Below are 26679 nucleotides of genomic sequence, written 5' to 3'. Positions count from 1 at the left end.
GGAGTAGACTCTTATGAGGATCGTGAAAAGCTGCTAGCACAGATTGCGCTCGAGCAGTTTTTTTTGTTCTATTACTTCAACCCTGAAGGATTGGATTCAGGACAGGCCAGATGTAAAAACTGTACAAGTGGCGGCTGATTACGCAGACTTGTATTGCTCCAGACACGGAAAGAAAGTTGATAACGAAAAGCCTGGCTTAGTCCGAAGTAACGAGCAAGGAAAACGTCGTCTTTTGTCTAAAAGAGTTGAGGGTTCAACAGATGTTTCACCTTCAAATGAAGTGTTGGATTCAGACAAGCCAAAGCTAAAATCCAAGTTGTTTGAAGCAAAAAAGCCCATTGTTTGCTACAAGTGTCACCAACCAGGTCATGTGGCTTCAGGCTGTCGTGTGCCTAAAGTGTCCCCGGTCAACTTGTGCATGGATAAGGCAGACGACCTGCTTAAGCCATATTTGTACGACATAGAAGTAAATGGCCAGTCTTGCAAAGCACTGAGAGACACCGGAGCTACGCACGACCTAGTTCATTCCTCACTAGTGAGTCAAGACGATTTCACAGGCGATTGCGTGTGGGTTCGCCAGGCTCTGGAAGATCACACAATCAGCTTGCCAGTAGCCAGAGTAAAACTAGACGGGCCTTTTGGTGCAGTAGACACTGAGGCGGCAGTGCCCAACGGGGTATTGCCCAGCTGCCCGTATATTCTTTCGAACAGAACGGCAAGGCAGCTAAATGACGCGGGCATCTCGCTTGATATGAATCCCGTTCTCGTAGTCATTCGCTCCATGACGAAAGCGAACAGGTCCGAGCCACAAACGCTCGCGACAAAGCCAGAAACTGACAAGTCTGATAGCGAAACTGCAGAAGATGTGCCCGAAGAAGCGGACGTGACCACACTGGTTTCGCCGGAAAGCGCGAACTTCGGTAATCTGGTAAAGCTTGATAAAACCACGCTCATCAGTGAACAGTCCTCTGACCCAACGCTGGCAAGATGTCGAGATAGCCTGGGAAAAAATGTAGCACCAAATATCTCGTTCTATGTGAAGAATGGCCTCGTTTATCGCCACTTTAAGGATAAAGGCGGAAATGAAGTAGATCAGCTGGTAGTTCTGCACACGTACAGACGGGACCTCTTAGAACTTGCTCATAAGGAAGGATGGTCGGGGCACTTAGGAATCACGAAAACGAAGTGCAGGCTCTTGGCGGAGTACTATTGGCCTGGTTTCTTCTATCAGTCTTCTATCAATTTTCTCTCGGATCGGGTTCCCAGCTGAGATTCAGTGTGACCTTGGTAGTGTTTCCACGAGTGCTTTAACAAGCAGTTTTTTTCCAAGGTGTGGCATCAAAATTTTGCACAGTTCGGTAAACCACCCACAAAGTAATAGCGTGGAGAGAACGCATTCAGTCATGAAACGTATCCTCAGGGCCTTATGCTACGAGAAGAAAAAAGATTGGGACTTGGCTTTGCCAGCTATGCTTTTCGCTCTGCGGATCGTCGCGCACGAGTCCACGGGTTTTACGCCTGTGGAATCGGTCTACGGAAAAAACCTTCGTTCACCTTTGCGACTACTGCTTGAGGGCTGGGAAGGCCAAGAAGAAAACCCCTTGGTAACGGAGTATGTGCTCTCACTACTGAACCGCCTGCACAAAACTCGAGAGCTGGTTGAAGCAAATCTTGAAAAAGGCTCGAGCTCGGGGCAAGGTTTACTATGACAAAAACAGTCGCCTCCGAGTGTACAAGGAAGGAGACAAAGTGCTGCTCTTACGATCTGCAAGGGCAAATAAATTGCAAGTTCAATGGGAAGGACCAGCGACTATCCAGCAAAAGCTATCTGAGACACTATGTCGTAAGACTTCCTGGACGTCGTAAAGAGGTATGCATATATCACTGCAACCTAATGAAGCCCTAAGTGGAAAGAGTGCAAGTCGTCAGCATCGCACTAAACCAACCAGAGGAAGTTCAGCCTCATATTCCTTACTTGGAGAAAACCGACAGAATGTTGACTGTCGAAGAAATTTTGGAGGCTACTACTGATACGAAACTTGGTAGCGATCAGCTGGCGGATCTGACTGCCCTAATCGAAAAATACCAACATCTGTTTTCTACAATTCCCGGAAAGACCACCCTAGTCCAGCACGATATTGAAGTGACTAGTCAGTCGCCAAATCAGTGCAAATCATATCGCTTTTCCCCACGTCAAGAAAAACTTTTGAAAGATGCTGTAGATTAAATTCTTGAACTGCAGCTAATCGAGAAGGGAGAAAGTGATTATGTGTCTCCTATGATTTCAGTAGAGACTCCCGGCAAAGATCCGCGTCCATGTGTGGACTACCGGAAGTTAAATGCCGTTACGGTAACGAAGGTCTACCCAATCCCGAACATTGAAGCCTGCATCGAGAAAGCAAGCAGGGCAAAGTACATATCGGTCATCGATCTTGTCAGGGGATATTGGCAAGTACCACTTACTGAACGTGCAAGCAACCTGGCCGCATTCATGATTCCATTCGGTGCCTTCAAGCCACTTGTTCTAAGTTTTGGTCTAAAAAATGCTCCGTATGCATTTTCAAGGCTAATGAATCGGGTTCTAACCGGAACAGAGGATTTCTCATTGCCCTACTTGGACGATATAGCCATTTTTTCAGACACATGGGCGGACCACCTCCAACACTTGCAGCAGGTCTTCGCTCGCTTGCAAGACGCAGGCTTAACGGTCAAGGCTGCGAAATGTAAATTCGCTCGTAATGAAGTGGAATATCTGGGTCATATAGTCGGCCAAGGAGTAAGACGACCACAACAACTTAAAGTTCAGGCTATCAAGGAGTTTCCTTTGCCGCAAACGAAGAAGGGGTTGATGTCTTTCATCGGATTGGGGAATTACTACCACCAGTATATTCCCCGGTTCTCGGAAAAGGCGAGTCCACTAACAGATGCCCTCAAGAAAAAGGAACCCAATAATATTGTGTGGGACGATCGTAAGCGTAAAGCGTTTGAGTCCTTGAAGCTGTCGTTGGATAACTCAGCCTGTGCTGGCTACTCCAGACTACACGAGGCCTTTCTTGGTACAATGTGACGCTAGCGAAAGAGGGATGGGCGTGGTGCTAAGCCAAGAAAACCAAAAGGGGGAAGAACATCCTATTTTGTTTGCCAGCAGGAAGCTTACTTCGAGGGAGCAAGCTTACAGTACTATTGAGAAAGAATGTGCTTGCTTGGTGTGGGCTGTTGAGAAGCTTCGCTGTTACCTCTGGGGCACTGAATTTATTCTCATTACCGATCATCGGCCGTTGGCATGGCTCCAGCAACTGTCTCAAAAGAACGGCAGATTGCTCCGGTGGAGTTTAACTCTCCAGGAATATGCTTTTATCGTAAAGCATAAGAGAGGTAAACTTCACGCAAACGCAGATTTCTTAAGTCGGGCGCACGAATAAGTATGCCATCTTGTGTTCTTGTTTCTTTTGCTCATCTGCATCATTGTAAATAGTCTCATCATGCAATCACTCATGCTCACTACTCCTTTCAGTTTTCGATAGTCATTTTTTGAAGGTGAAAATCTGGTTGCCTTTAGAAAGACTTATGGGCAGTGTAATGTGGAAAAATAAACGACACTTTTAGTGAACAGGATGGAGGTTTTGGGCACCTCAAGGCTTCTGTGGGGGCTTGGTTGTTGTTGTTGTTTTCTTCCCCGTCTACTCAGCCTCTTTCAAGAATGCATGAGTCACCGGCAGCATCGACCGAAGGTTGCAAGGGACATGCACCGTCAGGTCAACGCTGTAATCCTGGGCAGTATAGTCTACACCTTTTCAACGGCACGGAGGTCATGGCACTGACGTTTGCTTCTTTTCATGGTTGTGCTACACCCACACGCCAGAGCGCTGTGGTGATGTGCAGTGGTGATGTGCAGTGGTGATGTGCTCGTCCTTTCATCTGTGGACTACGCCACACCGAATCTCCGAAGCGGGGCTTCACCTGTGCTGAACTGGTCGTCATCACTGTTTTATGGATCAGCGGTGTTATACAATGACCTCACTGTGGTTGACTTGCGAATGTCGGGTAGTTCACGGCTGTGTACAACAGTGGAGTGAAAACTTATTCAATGTGCCTGATGCCATCCTAAAAGGGGGAGGAGTTGTTACGTTCTTCGGCTGATAATGCCCTCTTTCAAGCGGAACGTATCGTTCCGTCTTGTTCATGATGACGCGTATGAGAAGCCCCGATATCGGGGGCAATATAAGCGCCTCGTCCGAGTGCTGCGTCGCTCTTTCCTGCCCGGCTGCCGAGATGGAATAAAGGTATTCCTGACAAGCTTCAGTGTGGCCGCTTGCTCGTCGTTCGTTGAAACACCCAGAAACGTAACAATGCACAGAGAATGGTCATTCTGTTGTGAAAGGATCCACAACCTTTCTGACTCCGCAGCGATTTCTGTGGAATCAACGACTGCATGGTGACACATGCGCATCTCCTACACATCGGATGCGCATGTCGGTCCGGAACCAATGCTGTTCTACGTCCAGAGCGCTCCACTCCTCAAGTGAACGAGCGGTTTCCATGCCGTTGCAGATGTTTGGACGAGGACGACAACTTTCAAACTCCCTAACGAAGTGCAGCTGATTGCATACACCAAAGGTACAAAATCCAAATGCTTTGGCGAGAACAAAGACGAGCTAGTAAGGTCAAAAAAAAAAAAATTAATGTGCGTCGTGCAAGAGTGTATGCTCCAAGAGGCAAAAACACAGACACTACAGGTAAGTACGCATCTAAAGGAAATATGCATGATGAAAAGTACCTACTGGCGTTCGCACCCAGCCTGTAACGTACCAGTGATAGCTGCAATGAGGATTTGTTCGGTGCATGTTTGCTTTATGTGCGACGGGGCCTGATTGCGATGTATTTTGTCGTTTGTTTATGTGCGAAAGGGCCAGATAGAGCAGATATCACAGGCGGCTGTGCGCACTAGACTGTAATATTTAGCATGCTTTATCATAACTGCTGCCTGATTAACAAGAAAAAAGATGCTGCGTTTGTTGTGATGCACCACCGTTCGTGAGCCTCATGACCAGCTCAACCACTCGGTTCGCGAACGGTGGTGCATCATAACAAATGCCGTATTTTTTTTTTCTTTTCTTGTTAGTCAGGCGGCAGTCGCAACAAAACATGCTAAATATTACAGTCTAGCGCATACAGCCGCCTCCCCCTACCCGGCCCCTTCGCACATAAAGAAAACAAACAACAAAATACATTGCGATCAGGCCCTGTCGCACATAAACCGAACACGCACCTAGCAAATCCTCATTGCGGCTATCAGTATTGGGTTACACGCTTGGAACTCAGGTACTTTTCATCATGCACACTTCCTTTGGATGTATGCATACCTGTAACAGTGTTTTTCGCACAGTTGAGAGTACGCAGTCGGTTGCTGAGGTCGCCCATTCACATCTTGACGTTTGGTAGCACTAATTCAAGCTTCACGTCGTTGTTGGTCGCGGCTCGCCGAAGAAAACCTGAAAAACCGCGTTTTGCACCCCAGCATTCTTCGAGGATGGCAACTGTACGCGGCACATGTGGTTGGCATGGCTTTGCCAAACCTGCGACGGCCACCGTGCTGCCAGCCTCCGTGCACTGGCGGTGACGAGAAACGCCGTCGAATACGTCTCAATCAGTCGCCGCTGGGACTTTGCGCATGCGCATAAAACTCGTGCAAAAGGCGGATTGCGCTTTTTGGCTGTTTTTTTTTTTTACTTTCCAAAAATTTATATTTAGCCGTGTCTCGTAGAGTAATGAGCGAAAACTCCATTGTGTCACGATTTATTTTTGCAACGCTTTGCAGTTGCTGACTTCGCCTGCTTCAAAAACTTCTCTGTGCAGGCTTGCTCAAAGCAGGTGCCACTCTGGTTTTCATCATCAGCAGACTTTCTAGAGTTTTCTCGGAAACAGATGAGCAAAACTCCGAGTTTTGTTGACAGAGCTGAATATTCTCTCACATTCAGCATTACTGTGGGGAATGGAGAGTATGCCCAGCATAACCATTGAGACTCTGCGGAATCTGGGCGATCCGTCGACATCTCGAGTGCTTCCCAATTGCGACCACTGCATGTCGCACCTTAGCTCATTCAGTATGTCTGCTGGAATCTGGTAAGCTTGTATGTTGGCAAACTCCACTTCGAGTGCATCATTCTTGTTTCCCCACTCTGCTGGGGCAGAATAGCAGGAAACGCCATAATGAAATGAAGTACAATGAAGCAGTTTCTAGAGCCTGCACTTGGGCAACTTCAGCCATCTTCAGGCTGATGTCTTCCAGCGGGAACTTGTGGCGAATATAATCACATGCTGCAGTGAAGTAGAGACGTACAGCCGAGAAGAACTGCTCTTTCTCATTTGAGGTCAGCGTCTCAACTACAGAGGAGGTTGTCATGCCAATGACGATGTCTTTATCATCTTTTTGATTCTCTACAGCTCCATAGGCAACTTCAGGCAATGAATGGCATCCCTTGAGAACACCTGGCCGCACAAATCAAGTCAAGAGATCCTCGAGAAGGCGGTTCAAGAGGCCCCTGAGCCCATGAATCTGAGGAGCCTGTGACTGAAGTAGGCAGTTTGTCTTCTCAAAAAGAGGTATAACATTTTGGAGAAAAAGACAGCATGCCCTGCTTAGCTCCGATGACAAAAAAGAAATAGGCGCTCTTCATGGGTCACGTGGCTAGCTTCTGCAGATGCCTCGCATTGAAGTTTCAGTTTCTTTGCTTGTGGTGCAGACATTTTGGAGAAAAAGACAGCATGCCCTGCTTAGCTCCGATGACAAAAAAGAAATAGGCGCTCTTCATGGGTCACGTGGCTAGCTTCTGCAGATGCCTCGCATTGAAGTTTCAGTTTCTTTGCTTGTGGTGCAGAATGAACTCCTTTTCTTTTTAGTGAAGGTCCATCACATTCGGTGCTTTTTTTTCCAACACCTGCAGCAGCCTTAGGAAGGTGTGCAGCAGTATTTGAGGCCGGCGCAGGGTTCTTGGCAATTTGTAGAGAAGTCTTGGAAGTCTGGTAAGACTCCAAAAACAAGCTCTGCTTATTGCACTGTTTTGTTTCATTCAAGAAAAAGCTAAGTAGTGGCACGGCCGCTCAATGGAGGCGCACTTGGGTGCGGCCTGTCGCGTCGCCCAGACGAGCCGTACTGCGCCTAGTTCTCATCGCCACCGCTCCGGGACGAGTCCGGGCGGAGAGCTGCGCGCAGCGGCTGTGCTTTCGTTTCGGCGTCCGCGTGGTCGGCGCTTGCTCAATTTAGGATTATGAGCGGCGTTTCACACATTATGTGATGCTACGTGCAAGTTCACAATTGATAAGGTGATAGCGGCAAGTTACATTTAAGGACGTAGCGTTTAACATTATTGTTCAGCCTGTTCCTCCGTTTTCACTGGAAATAATATTCAAGTCGGTACCACCACTAAAGCATACTAACAAAAACTGTTGCAAAAGAAACAACACAAGACAGCCAGTTCAACGACACGCCCGCAGGCTCAGGCAATTTTCTTCTCGTTTGATTATGAAGCCGCGTGATGCATAGAAGACACGCAAGCTTATTTTACAAGCGAAGAACTTTCCTCAAAAAAGGTGTATGTGCAAGCGTGATTTTTTCCACTGTCTGATTGATGTTGCCTGTCCAGTAGGTCAGCAGTGGTCGCATCAGTTTGGTTAGGTCCTTAGTGTGACTGCGGTCTTCTCTCTCGCAAATCAACTCCGGAAATTGCACAAAATAGGGAAGAAGGGATGAAACTAACATGTTGCATAGCTTGCTGCTTCTTATGACCTGCGGGCACTTTATCACCTTGCTAACAAAGGTGCATGGTGATTTTCAGATACATTAGGCATCCATCATCAAGAATTTTGATAAGTCCAGGGTTTTGCAGGAATCACAAGGCACAAAGTTAATAAATGGATGGGGACTAATCAAATAAAATTATTGACACTCTAAAGTAAGCATAGAAGTTATTTAAAGTTTGGTAATATATAAATAATGAAAACACGGGCAGGCACTGAGAACAAAATAAATAAAAATGTTTCATGAGATTCTGTAAAAATATTCATACTTTCTCTTCAAATGGACGTGCAAGGTAACCAGCCAAGAATGCAATCGGTGCTAACTCTATGTCAGCTGCTTGTTCACACAACAAATGAATGAATCCAAGCTGACTCGAAAACTCTCTCGCAGCAGAAGTGATACGGCAGTTGGCAAGGTACGACTTTCATACTCATAAATGCCAAGTTTTATAGCTGCCTAATTGTTGATAGGTGCATTTGCAGACTGATGCTTGCAAGATGCCAACGTGCACAAAGCATGGCAAAATGTGTATAATCTCAGTCGATATATATATTTTTTTTCGCTAGTGGTACCTTCAGTATTTTCTCCGAGGTGAAAACTGCAGCCCTTGCGTCGACTTTGTCGTTCCCGCCTTTGAATTGCCTTAGGCTGCTAAAAAGCGATACTATAGACCCGATTTCAGAGCCTGCTTTAGGGCGTATCGGAAGCTGATTCGGTTAAATGCAATGCACTAGTAAGGCACACAGAATACATTGTTGTAAGATACTTGATGTGATCAAGAAGGTACTTGTGCCACTGTGGATCTGGTTGTCATGATTGTTGCTTCGTACGTTTGTTAGCCTTTGCTTCTACGTGCCTCCTTGGACCTGAATGTCTTCGATATGGCAAAGCCCAACTCTAACCAAGAGAGTCGCTCGTCATCTGACAAATAGAGCGGCTCCTCTTGGTGTCTCCATGGCTTCACTTATGCCATGTTGGGCAAGGCATACCATTTTGATATCATCGTCATAAAAGTGATCGTGGCGCAGCTATCTTGAAACACACATGCTTCAGGATGACACGGGGGGTTGTCCAGGAGGAAATGAAGTGTAGCTATATCAAGTGGGGGAAATAAAGCTATTGACCTGCGCACATTAATTTTTTCAAGGTTGTTTGGCTCAACATGAGCCCGCGTGAGTAACTTAACTTGTAATGTGGGCAGTTTGGGAACACAGAGGGGACAGCTGAAGGAAGCAGGATCTTCAGTTTTATGTTCTTCCTGTAATCGTCATCTGTGAAGTGCAGTGAGTATACTAGTGACTTGTCACCCGGCTCCTACCGGCTTCCTTTTCCATCCTAGCCCTCCCGAGATATGTTTTTCAGCCATGCTGCTCGACGTTGTGAATCGCACGGGAACTCATGGTAACCGATCTTTTCTTGCTTTCGTGGTGCACAGCGGCACACAGCGGCACACAGCAGTTGCCTGGCATGGTGCTGCATACGCTTAGGATGCTGTTGACACAGGCACCGATGACACGCATGCAGAACTATCAGAACCACGCGATTATGCTGAGTAATCAAAATGATAACGCACGCCAACCTAGCCAGTGCGCTCCTCCCGCGTCGTCTGCTCGTCCGTGCCAGCGGCGCCTTGTCATGGAGTGGTTGCGCCCCCACGGAGAATGACGGCGAAAACTAACTTCTCCCAATACGCGCTTCCCCAGCCATTGAGGCGCCTCCGTTGAGCGGCCGTGGTAGTGGTTTCCACTGGTCCAGCAGCCTCTTCAAACACTTCCCAAAAGACAGTGTTGGCGAATGCTTCAGCATCGTCCTGCCGTCGACGTCGTGCAATCTTTGAAAGCCTTTCAGTCGATCTTTCTGCCTCTAAGTAAAAAAAATGTCAACCAAGGCCTCATAAACCTTTACAGGAAGACATGCAGCTCCTTTTTGGGTGGCCAAGTTGATGAGGTGGCATGGGCAACTAACCCTGATCAAAGCTGGTTGGGCCTCCCTCAATACAGTCGAAACGCTGTATTTTTTGCCAATCATGACATGGGCATTGTCCGAAGAAAATGCCAACTGGTTTTCAAGAGGCAAACTTCAGGACTTCATTTAGTCCAGAATCAGATTTCCAATTTTCTGACCCGTCGCTTCCCCTTGGATTGTACCGAGGCAAAGGAGGCGGCTTTGTCTCTTTAACGAAGTATGTCGCAACAATAGGGTAAAGCTGCGTATCCCTATTGTTACTTCCGTCCACAGCAACCGAAAATACCTGCATTTTTAGGGCATCCAGCAAAGGAGTCTCTGCGTTCGCAAATATTTCACGAACAATTGCCGTCGTCTTTGTCCGTCCACAGGCGTAGCGTTTGGCTTCCTCGCACTTGGGGAACATTTTCCGGAAAAGTGGTCCAGCGTGATCACTGACACTGTATGTTGTGTTCAACTAAAAACGCCGTGAAATGGCATTCTGCATGAATCACACCGAGGTCGCTGTCACAGCGAACAAAACTTGTCAGGCTCGGCTGGCTGTCCGTGGCTCGCACGTATCCTTGGTGCTTTTTCGAAGCGATGTGGATCTTTATGTCGGACTTGCCACCATGTGAAATGTTAACATCACAGGCACACGTGGTGCAAAATCCAAACTTCTCTCCTTTCTTAGACGGCATGAAGCACGGAAATTCTGCAGCGTACGACTTCAAAAATACTTGGAAGTACTGTCACGGCTTTGAGCCCGCCATTGCACTGCGAAACCGCTACTACTAAAACTTCAGAGTCACACTGAGCAGATCACGCAAAAGCAGAGGCCAACACCAAAGTTGTCCAAACACGTGAACAAAGGAACAGCCACTAGCCTGGCGGAGGCGGTATCGAGTTTTGGATATAGATTCCTCTTCCCCCGAGTAGACGATAGAAGTCACTACAACGTTTGCAGCTGCTGATGATGATATCACAAATATGTGTTGCCCTCTCGTGGCCGCCAAAGGTAACATAATAGTTTTAACATGGCCTCCAAGATTACCCTTCCGCGCGCGTGGTGTTATCTCGGAGGCCATGATGTTAATAGATGTCCGCACATTTTTTTTTTTTTTTTCCCGAAAATAAAACATTTTCCGCAAAATTACCTGCAAGATTCGTAAAATCGCAAGACTGGTCAAAATTCGTACATTTTACGGAAAATTCGGAAGAGTTGGCAGGTATGCATCGCTAATAAATGGCGCCTAAGTTGCACTGAGGAGAAGATACAGCTCCCAAGAAACGAACGGATCCCTGAACGAGAGAGCCGGCTCACTGAAACAACCGCCGCCCATCCGGCTCGCTCCTGAGCGACCCATCTCTGCATCAGCACAACCACCAGGATGCCATGCATGGCTAAGCGTGGTGGCGCACTAACAGATGACCACAGCAGGGATGTTCTCTGAAATAACCACATGCCTACCTACTTTACCAGTTCTTGCAGTAAATAAAACGTGCTCAGGCTGATTTTTTGCAATTACCTATCAAAGAAGACAGGGCTTCTAAGTGAGCTTCTTGCATAATTGTTTCCATTTCCTTTTGGCTTTCACAGGTAGGCCGTGCCAAGCTCTCTGAAAAGCAATACCACAAAACCGCATTCTTTGTCAGTGGTTATCAACGCCAGAGGATTATTCAGCAAGTAGCTGAGAGTCTTGTTAAGGCTTTTTGGTCTCCGACACAGCTCCACATCCACTCCATATGACCATTTCGAGTAGCTTATCTTTGGCTCCACCACAAACTTTGGACAAAGACGCACACCCTCCGGAATAGGAAGGCCTTCACTGAGTGCCAGTTTCTTTGGAAGGCAACCTCAAAGTAATTGGGCCATCGATTATGTTTCCTGGTGTCATAATCAACCCTCCAAGCAACGGAAGTGTTGTGCTGCAGTTGAGGCGACTGACTCCATGACACTGGGTTTTCTAAACACTAGGCGGACTGCAGAAACAGCTTCAGGAGGTCCTCACTTGTCATTGCCATGAAAGACCCACAAACAATGCCAGCATATCAGCAGGAAGAGGCTTTCGAGTGCAAAAACCAAACATTCGTGATTTGCAAGACTAAGAGCTAACGACGACAGGGGTGAAATGAGACGGTTCATAGAGACAAGACAAAGAAATAGAGCCCTTTGTACAACAAATGATGGGCAAAATGCGTCTAATACCTTATTTTCATGTTATCTCCCATATTTTGAAGAGAACTGGCGCGTACGAGTTTTCAGCTCCTGTGAAATTGAGAAGCATGTAAATGTTCTCGAAAAGTCTACTCAAGATGGACCCATCTGTATGAAAAAGCGTGCGGTAAAATTTGTCAAGTGTGTATTCAATACTTTTGTGTTGTAGTGAATCCTATGTTGGCCTAACTGGTTATCGTTTGAATGTTAGGCTGAGGGAGCACAAAAATGATGTCAAGAATGCCGCCTGTTACATTGGAGTTCACTGCCGTGATTTTTCTTGCCAGCGTGTGTATGAAAACGGCCGAATTGTAGGGAAACACAAAGACCAGCTGACTAGAGAAATTGTCGAGGCATCAGAGATCATCAAGTCAGGTCAAAGATGAGCAAGCACCCTTTCTGTAGCTGTCTTGCAGAAGAACATGAACCTAGTTCACCTTAGGTTATCAAAAACGCGCTTTCTTCGAGAGATATCTGTTGCAGCTCTTTACGTTTTTTTTCGCTGGTGCCTTTATAAGCAATGGCTTCCTGAATAAACTTTCATTGTTAGTCAGTGCTGTCCCCTGGCATTTGCACTTGCAGTGCCACTTCTGGTTCAAACTCTCAGGAAAAGACGACCACCAACTATTTTTGTTTCTTTCTTTCTGTCATCATGCACACCCTGTCATTTGGGAAGCTGACTTCTTGATGGAATAAAGGATCTTATGAGGCGAAAACATTCCTTCAAGTTAGTGAATTTCTCAAACCAAAATCTGATATTGGTCGCACCTTCTCTATGGACACTGTTGATTTATCTTACTCTCTTCCTCATCACATCACTTTATTACTTTAAGGACCCTACTTTAAAGACCCCCAGTTCTAATGGCAGTCAGTCATTAGTGGAGACACCCACAGTGTTCTGAAAAGAAAAAGGGTTATTTCTTTGAGTGCAGTTACGGCAGCCAGTGCACTGCCATTAGGGACTGCACTGAAACCCATTTTCTTTTCAGAACACTGCAGGTGTTTCCATTGATAATTTTCTAACCCTTTTACAGTTTTACCTACAATCTACCTTTGTAGCATATGACTGGCAGTGCTATGAGAGACGCCATAGTGGAGGGCTCCAGAAATTACAATCACCTGGGATTCTTTAACTTGCATTGACATCGCACACCTTGCTTTCCGCATCTATCGTAAAATGGCCACTGGGATTCAATCCCGCATCCTTGGCACAGCAAGCCCCAACCACAGCACAACCTTGGCGTGCTCTCCCAGTCTCAACAATTTCCGAATTTTGCCTTTCTTTTCAAGAATGCATAATTGGCCTGTAAAAGGCACTTTCCTAGTCGTTTCATTTATAGAACGCCCTTCAACCCAAGGCAGTCTCTGATGCAGCACCTCTGGTATGAAGCCTCACTAGCTGGAAGAACCAAGCAACTTAGAAGAATGAGTATGGTAAACGAAAAACCGAGGGTAGTACTGTGGCGACACACACTGCGCATATTTCCGCGCAGCCCCCGCTTTGTTATCATTCGTCCCAGCATAACACGGCCACATGCTGGATTGCCTTATCGATAAGACACAGCGCCACCGCTGCGTCACCGACGGCCGCTACAAAAACAGGCTGCCTGGCTGGAAGGAACTGCTTTTCCATTCCGCTTCGGAGACGAGTGTGGCGTTAGTATGCTTGCCCGCTACCACTGTCAACCGAATAAACAGTCGTTATGTTTTTATGTTGGGATTCGTCCTTCAGCAGAAACGACCTCCCACATCTGGTGACCCGGACAACAAACAATACGGATCGTCATGGACGAGCAAGAGCAACAGCTTCACGAACAGCATGGCCAACTCAACGCTTCCGTGCAGCAGCATCCTGCCGGCTCCGCCGAGGACGTCAGAACCCCTGCAGGCGATATCCGGCCCGCTCCCTCACACAATGCCTGCCGTGTCGCTGTTAAGCTTCCGCCGTTTTGGCCCAACTCGCCCGAGTTGTGGTTCGCCCAAGTCAAGGCCCAGTTGTCCCTTGCACACATCACACAAGAGCGGACCCGCTACGATTATGTCGTCTCCCACCTCAATGCCCACTACGTCAACGAGGTCTGGGATATCCTTGCCTTCAAAAGCCCCATCACCACAAGACATTCCACAACATCGCAAAGAAAATACATGTTGCCGCCCTCAACGCAGCAGCCGACAATCTTGCAGAAGAACTCCCGAGACTGATGTTGCTGTCATGTTTGATAGGACCTGGCAGAAGCGCGGGCACTGCCATTTCTGTGGCCTTTGCCTAGACTTCCTGAGTGCCACAAAACACTTGGTGGTGAAGAAGCCATTCACCAGTGTTTGAAAAGATGGAAACAGAAGCATCTAGAGCAGGAACTACAACATGCAGTCCACCACATTTCTTGGTGACAGCAAGGCTGCAGTTTCCGAAGCACAGGTTTATGGGCCGACAGCAGTGACCAAAGAAGACAGCCCTAACCACGTTTCTGAGCTGCCACGTGGACAGAAACTTGGTGACAAGGCCACACTTCAAAACCAGGTTGTGATAATGAGCAACATGAGCAATGATGCAAGCAGCCACATGTTTTGCCTTGATGGGAAGGAGTGCAGGCAAACTAGAGCTCTGGGCGCCACCCCTCCCCTAACCAAAAGTATGGTGTTCTAGAATTGAGAAGTGTGCCGTCTTCAGCGCGCGGCAATGGGAGCGAGGTGGTTGTCAGAGCGATGAAAAGCGTAGGTGGCGCTGTCAGTCGCAGGAGCGCATCAGAAGTGCGCGCGCCGCAGAGGAAAGGCTCGGGGTGTCTGCTTCTGTGGCTCGTATCCTGCGTTAATTCCATTGCATCGCATTGCTTTTCTGTCATTATATAATATGTTGTTGATGGTTGGTAAAGCAGGATAGCACGTGTCTGCAGAATGCGCAGTCACAGTTCCAGTTCGTCTCCTTTGGCTCCTGTGCCCTCCACTACTGAACGGTCTCTTTTTCGTTTTCTTTTTTTGCTCACTGCGCGCCCTTTCTCGATATACGAGCTTCATCGCTTGGTTCATGAGGGAAGGTTCGAGGACGTCGAAGCTACATTGAATGCCCTTCCTCCAGATGACCTTAAGTATGTCACTATAGGCACAGTTCTAGGTCGCAGTTTATAATTGCAGTATATGTGGCTTGAAAGTTCAAGCACAGATCAAAATGCAGTACTTGTTCTGCGTATTTCATTTCGGGCAAATCATGCGTGCACAAAAAGAAGAAAACGAATTGATCTCAAATTTTTATCATGGAGTCTTCTTTATTCGTCTGCGGAGCTTGCAAAGCTCGTAAACACGCTCGAAGAGATTTTTTTTTTTAGTTCGAGAATTATGATTAACACAAGCAACATCTGTGATTTTGCTATCTGTTTTCAAAGCGCAGACATTCCTGAGCCTGGATGTCCTACCCATGATAGAGAAATGACACATCGCATAGTGAAGTTCTACGTCCAGATGAGATTCCATTTTTATGTAGTCCCTAAACCAAGAGCAGAGCTCTAAAGCAGAGCAGATAAAGCACCTGAAGGTGGTGCAAATAATAGTGTTTGAGGGCTCTAATGACTCTCCGCGTCTAGTGTGCTTTCAAATTTAACTTAACTCATTCCCATACTCGTAGTTGAGTGACATTTTCATATAATTCTGCAGCATTTGATATGTTGGTACCATATTCTTGAGCTATTTATTCATATTCACTTAAGTCGCGAATTGTTTACCTTGCTACTTTTTGAAGTCGTCCGCTATGTGGTTTTCTTGCATTTGTATGAGCTCGCTAATCTATTCCGTATTTTTTTATACAGCTGCCTGTGCATATGTATCCGCTCACATTCAAATAAGTATTCAACAGCCCCTGAGACGATTTTTGTCTCCAAGCAATCGCTAAAGAGGAAAGTATATAACAGGTGCATCTTACCTGTGCTTACCTATGGAGACAAACCAAGAGAGTTCTACTTAAGTTGAGGACAACCCAGAGGGCTATGGAACGGAAAATGGTAGGGGTAACATTAAGAGATAGGAAGCGTGCAGAGTGGGTCAGAGAAATAACTCAAGTTACCGACATTCTAGTGGACATTAAGAAGAACAAATGGACATGGACAGGACATGTAGTGCGAAGAGAGGATAACCGATGGTCGCTTAAGGTAACAAACTGAATTCCAAGGGAAGGAAAGCATAGCAGGGGCCAGCAGAAAGTTAGGAGGGCGGATGAGATTAAGAAGTTCGCAGGGGTCAAGTGGATGCAGCTAGCACAGAACCGGGTTAAGTGGAGAAATATGAGAGAGGCCTTCGCCCTGCAGTGGGTATAGTCAGGCTGAAGATGGTGATGATGAATCTTCACATATCTCTATTTACATGTGGTGCAAACAAAGTACGCTAACCTGGCCTAAAACACCCTCCATTGGTTTTTCAAAAAGTCCACGTAAGCGTCGATGGGAGACCACAGTCTAGCTCGAATGAACCGGCGCATCCGATAATAAAAATCTCAGTTCAGTTCAGTCGTGTCCGACTCTTCGTGACCCTATGGACCATGTCACGCCACGCTTTCCGATCTCTCACTATCTTCCTAACATCACATAACTTCATCTGCAGTGCCTCGAGGATGCCATCTAACCATCGCGTTCGCTGCCTACCCCTTCTCCGGCGACCCTCAACCTTTCCCAACATCAAATCTTTCTCCAGCGACTCCTCTCTTCTCATCAGATGACCAAAGTAGCTGAGCTTTAACTTTAAAATTTGACCTTCCAATGAGCAGTCAGGGTTTATGGTCGACAATATTGACTTATTTGATGTTCTGGCAGTCCAAGGAACTCTCAAGAGTCTTCGCCAGCACCACAATTCAAACGCGACAATTCTTCGGAGGTCAGCCTTTTTCACAGTCCAACTCTCGCATCCATACATCACAACTGGAAAGACCATAGCACGAGTTATACGAATCTTGGTTGGCAGACCTGCTCTTTATTAGGTGGTCAAGGCTAACCATTGCTTTCTTTCCCAGAAGCAGGCGTCTTCTAATATTATGGCTGCAGTCTCCTTCCGAGGTAATCTTGGAGCCCAAGAAGAGAAAATCTGTCACAGCTTCCACTTTTGTCCATTGATACTCCAGGACTTGATAGGGCAAGACGCCATTATCTTTGTCTTTTTAATGTTCAGTTTAAGCCCAAACTTCTCACTCTCTTCTTGTACGCGCATCAGAAGTCTCTTGAGTTCCACTTCACTTTCTGCCATTAAAGTGGTATCATCCACATATCTAAGGTTGTTGATATGTTTTCCAGCAATCTTCACTCCAGCTGAAGACTCGTCCAGACCGGCCTTCCTCATGATGCACTCTGCATATAGGTTAAATAGGCAGGGCAACAGTATGCAGCCCTGCCTCACTCCTTTCTCAATCGGAAACCAATCAGTAAGACCATGCCCAGTTCTGACTGTGGCCTCTTGTCCTTCATACAGGTTCCTGAGGAGACAGATGAGGTGAATTGGAACTCCCATGTCTTGGAGAGCTTGCCACAATCTGCTGTGATCTACGCAGTCAAACGCTTTCGCATAATCAATAAAGCAGAAGTAGATGGGTTTCTGGAACTCTCTCGCTTTTTCCATGATCCAGCAAAGGTTGGCAATTTGGTCTCTAGTTCCTCTGCCCTTGCGAAACCCAGCTTGCACGTCCGGAAGCTCCCAATCCACATTCTGCTGCAGCCTTCCTTGGAGGATTTTCAACATCACCTTGCTAGCATGCGAAATAAGCACGATCGTGCGGTAGTTGGAACAATCTTTGGCACTGCCTTTCTTTGGAATGGGGATGTAAACTGACCTCCAATCCTGTGGCCACTGCAGGGTTGTCCAAATCTTCTGACATAATGTATGCAGAATGTTAACAGCGTCATGGTTGAGGTTTTGAAGCAACTCAGCTGGAATGCCATCAATTCCGCTAGCTTTGTTCTTAGCAAGGCTGGCTAAGGCCCATTCAACTTCACTCTTCAGGATGCCCGGCTCGAGATCAGTAATCACAACAGTCTTATGTTGGGTTTGCACATTCGGGTCCTTCTCGTACAGTTATTCTGTGCATTCCTGCCACCTCTTCTTTATCTCTGAGGCTTCAGTGAGGTTTTTGCCTTGTTTGTCCTTTATCCCGCCCAGCTTAGCACAGAAGCTTCCTTTGATATCTTTGATTGTCTTATACAGAGCTCTTGTGTTCCTTAATTGACTGTTGTCCTCAACTGCTTGGCACTGTATGTTCAGGAAGGCATTCTTATCTCTCCTTGCTATTTTCTGAAAATCTGCATTGAGAACCTTGTATCTTTCTCTTTCCCCCATAACTTTTGCCATCCTCTTTTCCTCAGCTATTTGCAAAGCCTTTTCAGATAACCAGTTTGCTTTCTTGCATTTCTTTTGCTTTGGAACTACCTTAGTAGCAACTTCTTGTATTATATCATGAACATCAGTCCACATCTCTTCGGGCTCTCTGTCTTCTAGATCTAATTCTTGAAATCGATTCCTCACTTCCAAAACTCTATGTGATCATAAATATACGTTTGACATTCGTCAACGGACTTAGCGTTAACGCTTGGAAATAAAGTACCGAATACGTTCAGGAAATATCTTGTCTCGACACCAGAAAAAGTATCTCGCATAGTCATGGGATATTCTTGGATTACCGGCAGATTGAAATTATGACAGCCCAGTTCTTTTCAACACCTGATTCTCCCCAAGCCATTTTTGTGGGAGAAAAGAGGCCTCGGATGTGTGTGTCTCGTTGCTTACACATAAATTCCCCGACGACGGCCGCTTTAATAGAGAACTAGTTCATTTATTCATGCACAGAATCGGTTTAATACACTTAGACAAGTGTGTGGGAGCTAAAGCGACACAATACGATGTTAAGCGCCTTCGGGGTCTGAAGAACAGTTCACCTAGCTGTCTGCTCAGCGCTCAGGCACTCCTCTTGCACATAGCGCCCTCTCTCCTGTCATTGGCTGAAATGACCAGCTTGCCAGCGGCAGACGGCACACTTCTCAATTCTAGAACGCTATAACCAAAGCACAAAGAAAGGCAGTGCTGCCAATTTATAAACAGACTCTATACTGCTTACACGCACTTTGCAAGGGAAGACTCGGAATAGTAAGATTTGGATGCAGTATATAATGCATCACAGACTGCAGTGGAGACTGCCACTGCAGTCCTGTGGTTCACAAGGGGCCACACCAGCTTCAAAAAGGTACTATTTATTTTTTATTTTTTTTATACATAGTACCTACAGCGCCCTCAAAGGGGCATTATTGTAGGGGTTCTCACTTGGAAGTACCTGGTCAGACTGGAAAGAGATGTCTGCCAAGCTGACTGCTCAAGTCTCATTGCCAGATGAAGCGGAGGATTCCATTCCCAAGGATCGTGAGGGGGAAACATATGAAGAATTCTAGACAAAACTTTTGAACTACACTGGGGACAAGTTTCATGTGATTTGAGATACAAGTTTGGCATCCAGCATACAAATAGATTTTTCTCAAATTGGTGTTTTTCCCCATTTTTAATGTTTGTGCACAATTTTTTCCTCTTGTACTAACTGGAACACAGTGAAATTTCCCACAGACGTTCCTGGTGCACCGCGTGCAGATATCTTTTATATAACTGTTCTCACCATACTTTTTACTATAGTGTCATACCAACAGACTGCCATATAAAATAAGATGACATCATAATTTTCATTAATTTTTTGGCTGAAAAATATGCAGAAAAAAATAATTTCATCTAGATTTCAAAATTCTGTGGTTTGTAATGAACTATCCAAGGTGTTTTAAAATGCTCTGTCACAGTGATTACCGAGAAAAATTGTGTGCACAAGAAAGATGCTAAATACACATTTCACAGAGAATAAAAATGAGACTACTGTAGATATAAAAAAAAAAATGATTGCATATTTCATAACAGAGGCTCAATTTATATAACTGCATTATTAAAAAAAAATAGTTTCTTCGAGGAGCATCTCCTCTTAAATTTGGCAGGGGTATTAAGTGCCGCAAGAATTTTGAGCCCTTGCACTGGCATTTCAAAACTAAGTTGAACGGGGATGAAATCGCTTTAAAATGCTGCTGCAACCATTCCCCAGCATGTTAAGTCCTCAACCTTTACTTCTCAAGCTCGCTGTGCCTGCCTCCATTTGGTGTTTCAAGAGGCTTATCAGTGTCGCATTTACTTGCAGCAGTTCCAGAGTGTGATGTTGGAAATAAAGAGACTATGAAATGGATTCAACTATGTTCTTTGTTGGCCAGCTTTACATGAAGGACAGGGCATTGGAGGGCCTTTTTTTTAGTGCATTTTTTTTTTTAAATTCAGTTTTTGCTGACGGTCAAGAAAATACAGTATTCCACACTCAAATTCTTCAATAAATTATGAAATGAAAGCACCTGCACCTATTTATATGGGATGCATAAGGTTGACCCGTGCCACAATTTTTTTATTTTTTTTTGCCGTCAACTGGGTACTTTCGTATTTTTTCCTTACACTTGTCTCTAACATGTTGATATGCCCAATAAAAATGCGCATACAGTTTGGTCGTCATCATCATCAGCAGCAGCACTATATCCAGGGCAGGGCGAAGGCCTCTCCCATATTTCTCCAATTAACCCGGTTCTGTGCTAGCTGCACTCACTTGACCTCTGCGAACTTCTTGACCTCATCCGCCCAACCAAATTTTCTGCCACCCACTGCTACGCTTTCCTTCCCTTGGAATCCAGTTTGTTACCCTAAGCGACCACCGATAATCCTCTCTTTGCACTACATGTCCTGCATATGCCCATTTCTTCTTGATTTCCACTAGAATGTCATTAACTCAGGTTATTTCTCTGACCCACTCTGTGCACTTCCCATCTCTCAATGTTACACCTACCATTTTTCATTCCATAGTCCTTTTCGTTAGCCTCACTGTTTCAGCCCCATAGGTGAGTACAGGTAAGATGCAACTGTTGTATACTCTCCTCTATAGCAATACCGGTCAGGTGCTAGTCATAATCTGCGAGTGCTTGCCAAATGCGCTCCATCCCAATCTTATTCTTCTTGTTATTTCCTTTTCATGGTCCGGATTTGCGGTTACTACATGTCCTAAGCAGACATATTCGCCCACTACTTCCAGTACTTCGCTACCTAATGTTAGCTGCTGTTCCTTCCCGAGGCTGTTGAACATTACCTTAGTCTTCTGCATATTGATTTTCAAGCCTACCTTTCTACTTTTCCTGTCTAGGTCATCAATCATTATTTGCAGTTCATCCCCCGAGTTGCTTAGCAAGGCAATGTCATCAGCAAATCGCAGATTACTGAAGTATTCTCCATCTATCCTTACCTCCAACGGCTCCATTACAAATCTCTAAACACTTCGTCTAAGAAAGCTGTGAATAATACTTGGAAGATCGTGTCTCCTTACCGAACACCCTTTTTTATGGAAATTTTGTGACTTTCTTTATGCAGAACTATGGTTGCTGTGCAGCCACTATATCTTCCAGTATGATCGCATATGGCTCGTCTACACCCCGATTTCGCAATGTCTGTATGACTGACGAGTTTCTACTGAGTCAAATGCTTTTTTTAATAAATGAATGCTATGTATAACAAGCGGTTATATTCAGAGCGTTTTTCTATGACTTGGTTGATAGCATGGACATGATCGATAGTAGAGTACCCTTTCTGAAAACCTGCTTGATCTTTAAGATTGTCCTGATTCTGATAGTGATTACCTCAGTAAACACCTTGCATGTAACAGATCTGTAACTTTCCAAGTCCTTAGCGTCTCTTTTTTTATGAATTAAGATAATGTTAGTGTTCTTCCATGACTCCTGTACCGTCGAGGACACCAGACATTGCGTATACAGGGTGGCCAGTTCTTATAGCACAATGCCCCCCCTCATCCTTCAAAAACTCTGCAGTTACCTGACCTTCCCAAGCGCTTTCACCTTTTTCTTTTCAGACAGTATTCCCTTATTATAACGAAAACGCTTTATCGTTTTATTCTAAATATCTTCCACTTCCGACCCAAACGCATTCCTTTTAAGCTGCATTACACGAAGTGCACTAAGAGCTCGACCCGCTTACAGCGAAGTGGCAAGCGGAGGCAGCGACGCTTTTGCGCATACAGCGGCAACCGCATGAGGCAACAATCCCTGGAGATACGATGACGGCGCCTGTCGTTGCTGCTGGCGCACATTGCACAGAGCGACGGGACTCTGTGACAGTGAGGCGCGCTTTCAGCGTTGCTCTGTTGCCGCCGCCTCATCATTCGGTCAAGGGAAGTACAGCTGCGCTATATCTCGCTATGTCGTGCCGCAGTTTCTAATGGAGAATTCAAGTGGGAGAGCAGGTGCACTCGAGAGCACTTCGAAAGTGCTCTCAGACAAGCGGGCGCCCTCCAGTGGCAGAGCAGCAGTAGAATCACTGGCTTCCGATGGGAGAGGAGGAGGTCTTTTCCTCCGCTGAGAGCAGCCGAGTACATTCGCGGCAGCTCCCTCGTCTAAAGCGAGTGTAGAGGAAGTCGCATGGCATAAAACGTCACATCTGCGCCATCTTTTTTTTTTTTTTTCCTCTTGAGTCAGCGAAGCTTAAAATGGCGGCTGCAAAACGTCGGCACTCGCCGAGCGGAAAGCATTGCTCAGGTGCTGTATGCATGTTTGAGAGTCGCTGCTGGCGTCGAAAGGGCCAAAGGAGGCAGATTGCCGCGCTGTGAAAACGAAGGCATACAAAGCAAGCGGTTCTTCACGGAGCATTGGCCTCTCCTCGGGTTGCAACTGCCGCCAGGAGAATGCTGGGGAGAGAAGTGCGGTCATGTGGTCATGCCACAGTACTCACAACACACAGAGAGCATTCCCGTGAAAGGACAGTTGCAGCCTCACTCGGCATGCTCCTGTACTGCTCTGCACAATGCTCCATGCCTCTGCTTTCGCCCCCCCCCCCCCCAACCGAATGCGCAATAACACTAAACAGCATGACGTACAATAAAAGACGAATGAAATTGTTTGTAACGCATCGAGTTTAAAAAAAAGAAATGTCACAGCGCAGCAGTGCACTACTACACTGCGATGCAGTCTTGCATTGCAAGCAGTGACTTTCTCTTGCTGCGTATTGTTGTCTGGTCAAAATCATATTGCTGGTGTCCCCCGTGATAGAATCTACACAAAAATGATGTTTTTCTGATGCTTTGCGATGCCAGAAAACCGCGGCCACTTGGGTGCTGAAGTGGCCAGAAGACCGCAGGCAGACTTTTGCGGTATCATACCATGGGGTGGGTTTTTACCGCTCTAAAGGGCACTTCTGGCGCTAGCACAAAACAAAGTGTCCGTCCTTAGCTTTGTTGCTCTTTTGCAACGGAAATAGACAGATAGCATTCCGAAAACACGAAGAATTCTAGCGTCGCTGGCGGCGAGGCAACGGCATTTGCGGCGCTACTCAGTGTCCCACGCTCCCGCACACCTCCCGCCTCCTGCCATACGGCTCTGTTTCCCCCATCTCCCGAAGCAGCTTCGCCTTCCCTCCCCGATATACGCATCTGCTCATGCGGCTCTCTTTCCTCCTCACCGGCCTCCCTCGCTGCAGCCATTTCTCTCTCCCCTCCTCATTCGCTCTCCACTGTCTGCGAGCAGTTTGAAAACTAGCCCTCGCTGCCGGTTTTGAATGACGTTGCTGCTCCTCCCAAAGCATGCTTGTTGGAACTTCGCCTTTCTTCCGTCTGCACACGTGAAGCCCGCCATTGCACCCGTCGTAATCCCCAGCGTGCTCTGACAAGGACAGCCTGAAGACATGATCACATTTTGAAGCCTCCTGTTTCGCTTTCACTTTGGCAACGACGGTGCATGCATTTGGATCTGTGCTGCAGGCCATGTGTTATTCATAGTGCTTCGTTAGCCTTTTCTTTTGTGGTCATATATTGCATTTTGCTTGCTTGCAGTTCTGGTGTAATTAAATCTTTTGTCGAGTGGTCGCTTATAACCAATTTTTCCGTTGTCCCGCTAATTTCGTTATAATGAGGGATTACTGTAGTTTGTAAAGCTTTCTTAACCTCATCCTTCCTCACTGGCGGAACATCTGACCACTGCCTATCTCATTATTGTCCTGACTACTTTGGCTACTTCGACTATCCTGTCCATATTCGTGATGACATTGAACGCACTGTCCCTTAGCGCATTACATCTGATTTTTGCCTATGGTCAATTTTTCACCGCTTTAAGGCTACCCCCATTCTTTAGAGCATGCTCAATTTTCCCCATGTTATACTTCCTTATGTCTGTTACTTTACGCTTATTGATTAGCTCTGATATATCTGCCAGCTCTATCCTGCCTGTTGGGTTGGAAGGTTTCAGACTTTGCCGTTCCTTAATCAAATCTTTCGTCTCCTTAGAAAGTTTACCGGTATTCTCTCTGGCAATTCTACTGCCTACTTCTATCATGCACTCAGTAATGACAACACCGAAATTATTGTTCATTGCTAGGGCCATCATCCTCGATTACTATGAATATCTATTCTGTAGCGAGAGCCTGAATTCTTGTGCCCTCCTCCTCACTGGTAATTCGTTGATGGACTTCTTGCTTACTAATCTGTTGCATTCCCTCTTCAGATCTAGACTAATTCAAGACCTTACCATCCTGAGGTCGCTGTATCGTACTTTTCCGATTACCTCTACATCCTGCATAATGACAGCGATTATGAGGTCCAATTTTATTTTCAGTCTCCCCGTTAGGGCTTTTCTATGTCCACTACAGGTTCTTCTGTTTGCTGAATGTGTTCACGATTCTTAAGTTACTGCACTTTGCAAACTCAACTAGTAACTACCCCCCCTGCTATTCCTAGAATCAATGAAATAGTCACTCACTGCTTGGTCTTCTGCCTGCTTTTTCCCTACCTTGGCACTGAAGTTACCCATGAGGGTGACTAATAATGAAATTAGGAGGCCAAATCCATTCCATTTCACATACCATTTCATGCCCTCTAATTCCGCTCCTCTAACAGTACTGCTGAACTAGCTTCACTAGCAAGGGTCTAGCGTTAAACGTTTCCAGGGTCAGTTTCCAATGGCGGCCTGCCCGGAGCAAAGATTCTTAGCACTCTTTTCTGCATTGCAGGTCTGACTGCCGCCGTGGTCAGTTGCTTCGCAGCTGCTGGGGACTGAGAGCCGGAGCTTTGTTAGAGTATTCATAAGGGGTTGTGGCCAATTACTACACCAGGGTGGCCAAATCCTGTTCTGGTGAGGGAGTGCATTTCTGGAGGCCGCACTTCAAATCTGTTCATGCAATTCCATTGCCACCCCCGTTTTATGTTGCTTTTAATCCAGTGGAGAATTGGACGGCAACGGCATTCGAACCAAAGTCCTCTTGCACGCGAGGCGGATGTTCCACCGCTATGCCACCGCTGTGACTTTAGGCTTCTGCATATTGGTTTTCAAGCCTACCTTTCTGCTATTCATGTCTAGGTCATCAATCATGCTTTGTATTCATCCCCGGAGTTAGCAAGGCAATGCCATCAGCGAATTGCAGATTACTAAAGTATTCTCCATCTACCCTTATCCCTAACTGCTCCCATTTCAAGTCTTTGAATACTTCTTCTAAGTAAGCTGTGAATATTACTGGGGAGATCGTGTCTCCTTACACCTTTCTTTATGCAAACTATGGTTGCTGTGCAGCCACTATATATCTCTTCCAGCACTGACATACGGCTCGTCTACCCCCTGGTTTCGCAATGCCTGCATAACTGCTGAGGTTTCTACCGAGTCAAATGCTTTTTTTTGTAATCAATGAATGCTATGTAAAGGAGCTGCTTATATTCCGAGTACTTTTCTATCACCTGGTTGATGGTGTGGATATGATCGATAGTACTTTTCCGAAAACCTGTTTGATGTTTTGCTTGACTGAACTCTAAGGCCCGTTTCACATGCTGCGACTGCAGCGAAAATTTTCAGTGCAGTCGGTGACGCCGCAGCGAGAATTTCGCACAGCGCTTTCACATGTAGCGAACCCATGTGCGAATTCGTTGAGAGGTACCCTCAGGGTTGTTTGATGTTTTGTAGAAAACGTGTGCGTAGAACGTGTCTGATTTTTAGATTCTAAGCGATAATTGATACATATTCTTTCAGCAGACAAAAAGCGCGTTGCTGCACCGACAGAAATCACTCGGACGTGAAAATAGGGGTGTCTCATGGGGGCGCGCGCTCTCCTTCGATACTGGGCGTGCCAGCCCGTTGCATGTCACCATACGTTACATGACGTAGCGACGATCTTTGGCTCCTTATTGGTCAGTCGCAGAACGACCGCACCGACGCTGCGACTGAATTCCAACCTGTTGGGAACTCCTCCGCGGCTGGAGCGAAGCTCGCTCTGCGGCTCGACCGACGAGAATCGTAGCGTCGCAGGGCAAAAATCGCATCATGTGAAATGGATCTAAGGCTGTCCTGATTCTGTTTGGTAGTTGCAGACAAACAACTTGGGTGTAACAGACGTGCCCGTGGCAAATAGATTACAAACATTCTCATCTAATGGAACACGTCGCATTGGTCAACTCTATGCAACAAAGGTGTTGTGGCATTTTTGATACAGAAGCACCAACAGCAGTGGTCCTCTTTAATTACACTTTCGAAAACTCATAAGCCATGGCCTGATCAGAAGCACATATGGCTCACAACTCATAGGTCGTGGGATCAAATCTCATCTGAAATGCTTCAACTGAAGCAAAAACAAGCAGCAACTCTTGCACTACATG

The 26679-nt window shown here is 46.2% G+C and overlaps 1 pseudogene across 1 annotated transcript in view; it reads right to left on the bottom strand.

The window, feature by feature from the left end:
- The window catches only part of LOC146194095 (uncharacterized), an 81326-nt pseudogene that overhangs the window by 52527 nt on the left and 2120 nt on the right, over positions 1-26679 (bottom strand). The gene's annotated exons all lie outside the window — the stretch shown is intronic.

Source organism: Amblyomma maculatum, chromosome 3, assembly GCF_055883805.1.
Source record: "Amblyomma maculatum isolate TAMU_Amacu chromosome 3, ASM5588380v1, whole genome shotgun sequence".
NCBI lineage: Eukaryota > Metazoa > Arthropoda > Arachnida > Ixodida > Ixodidae > Amblyomma > Amblyomma maculatum.
This window is presented reverse-complemented; position numbering and strand designations above follow the sequence as displayed.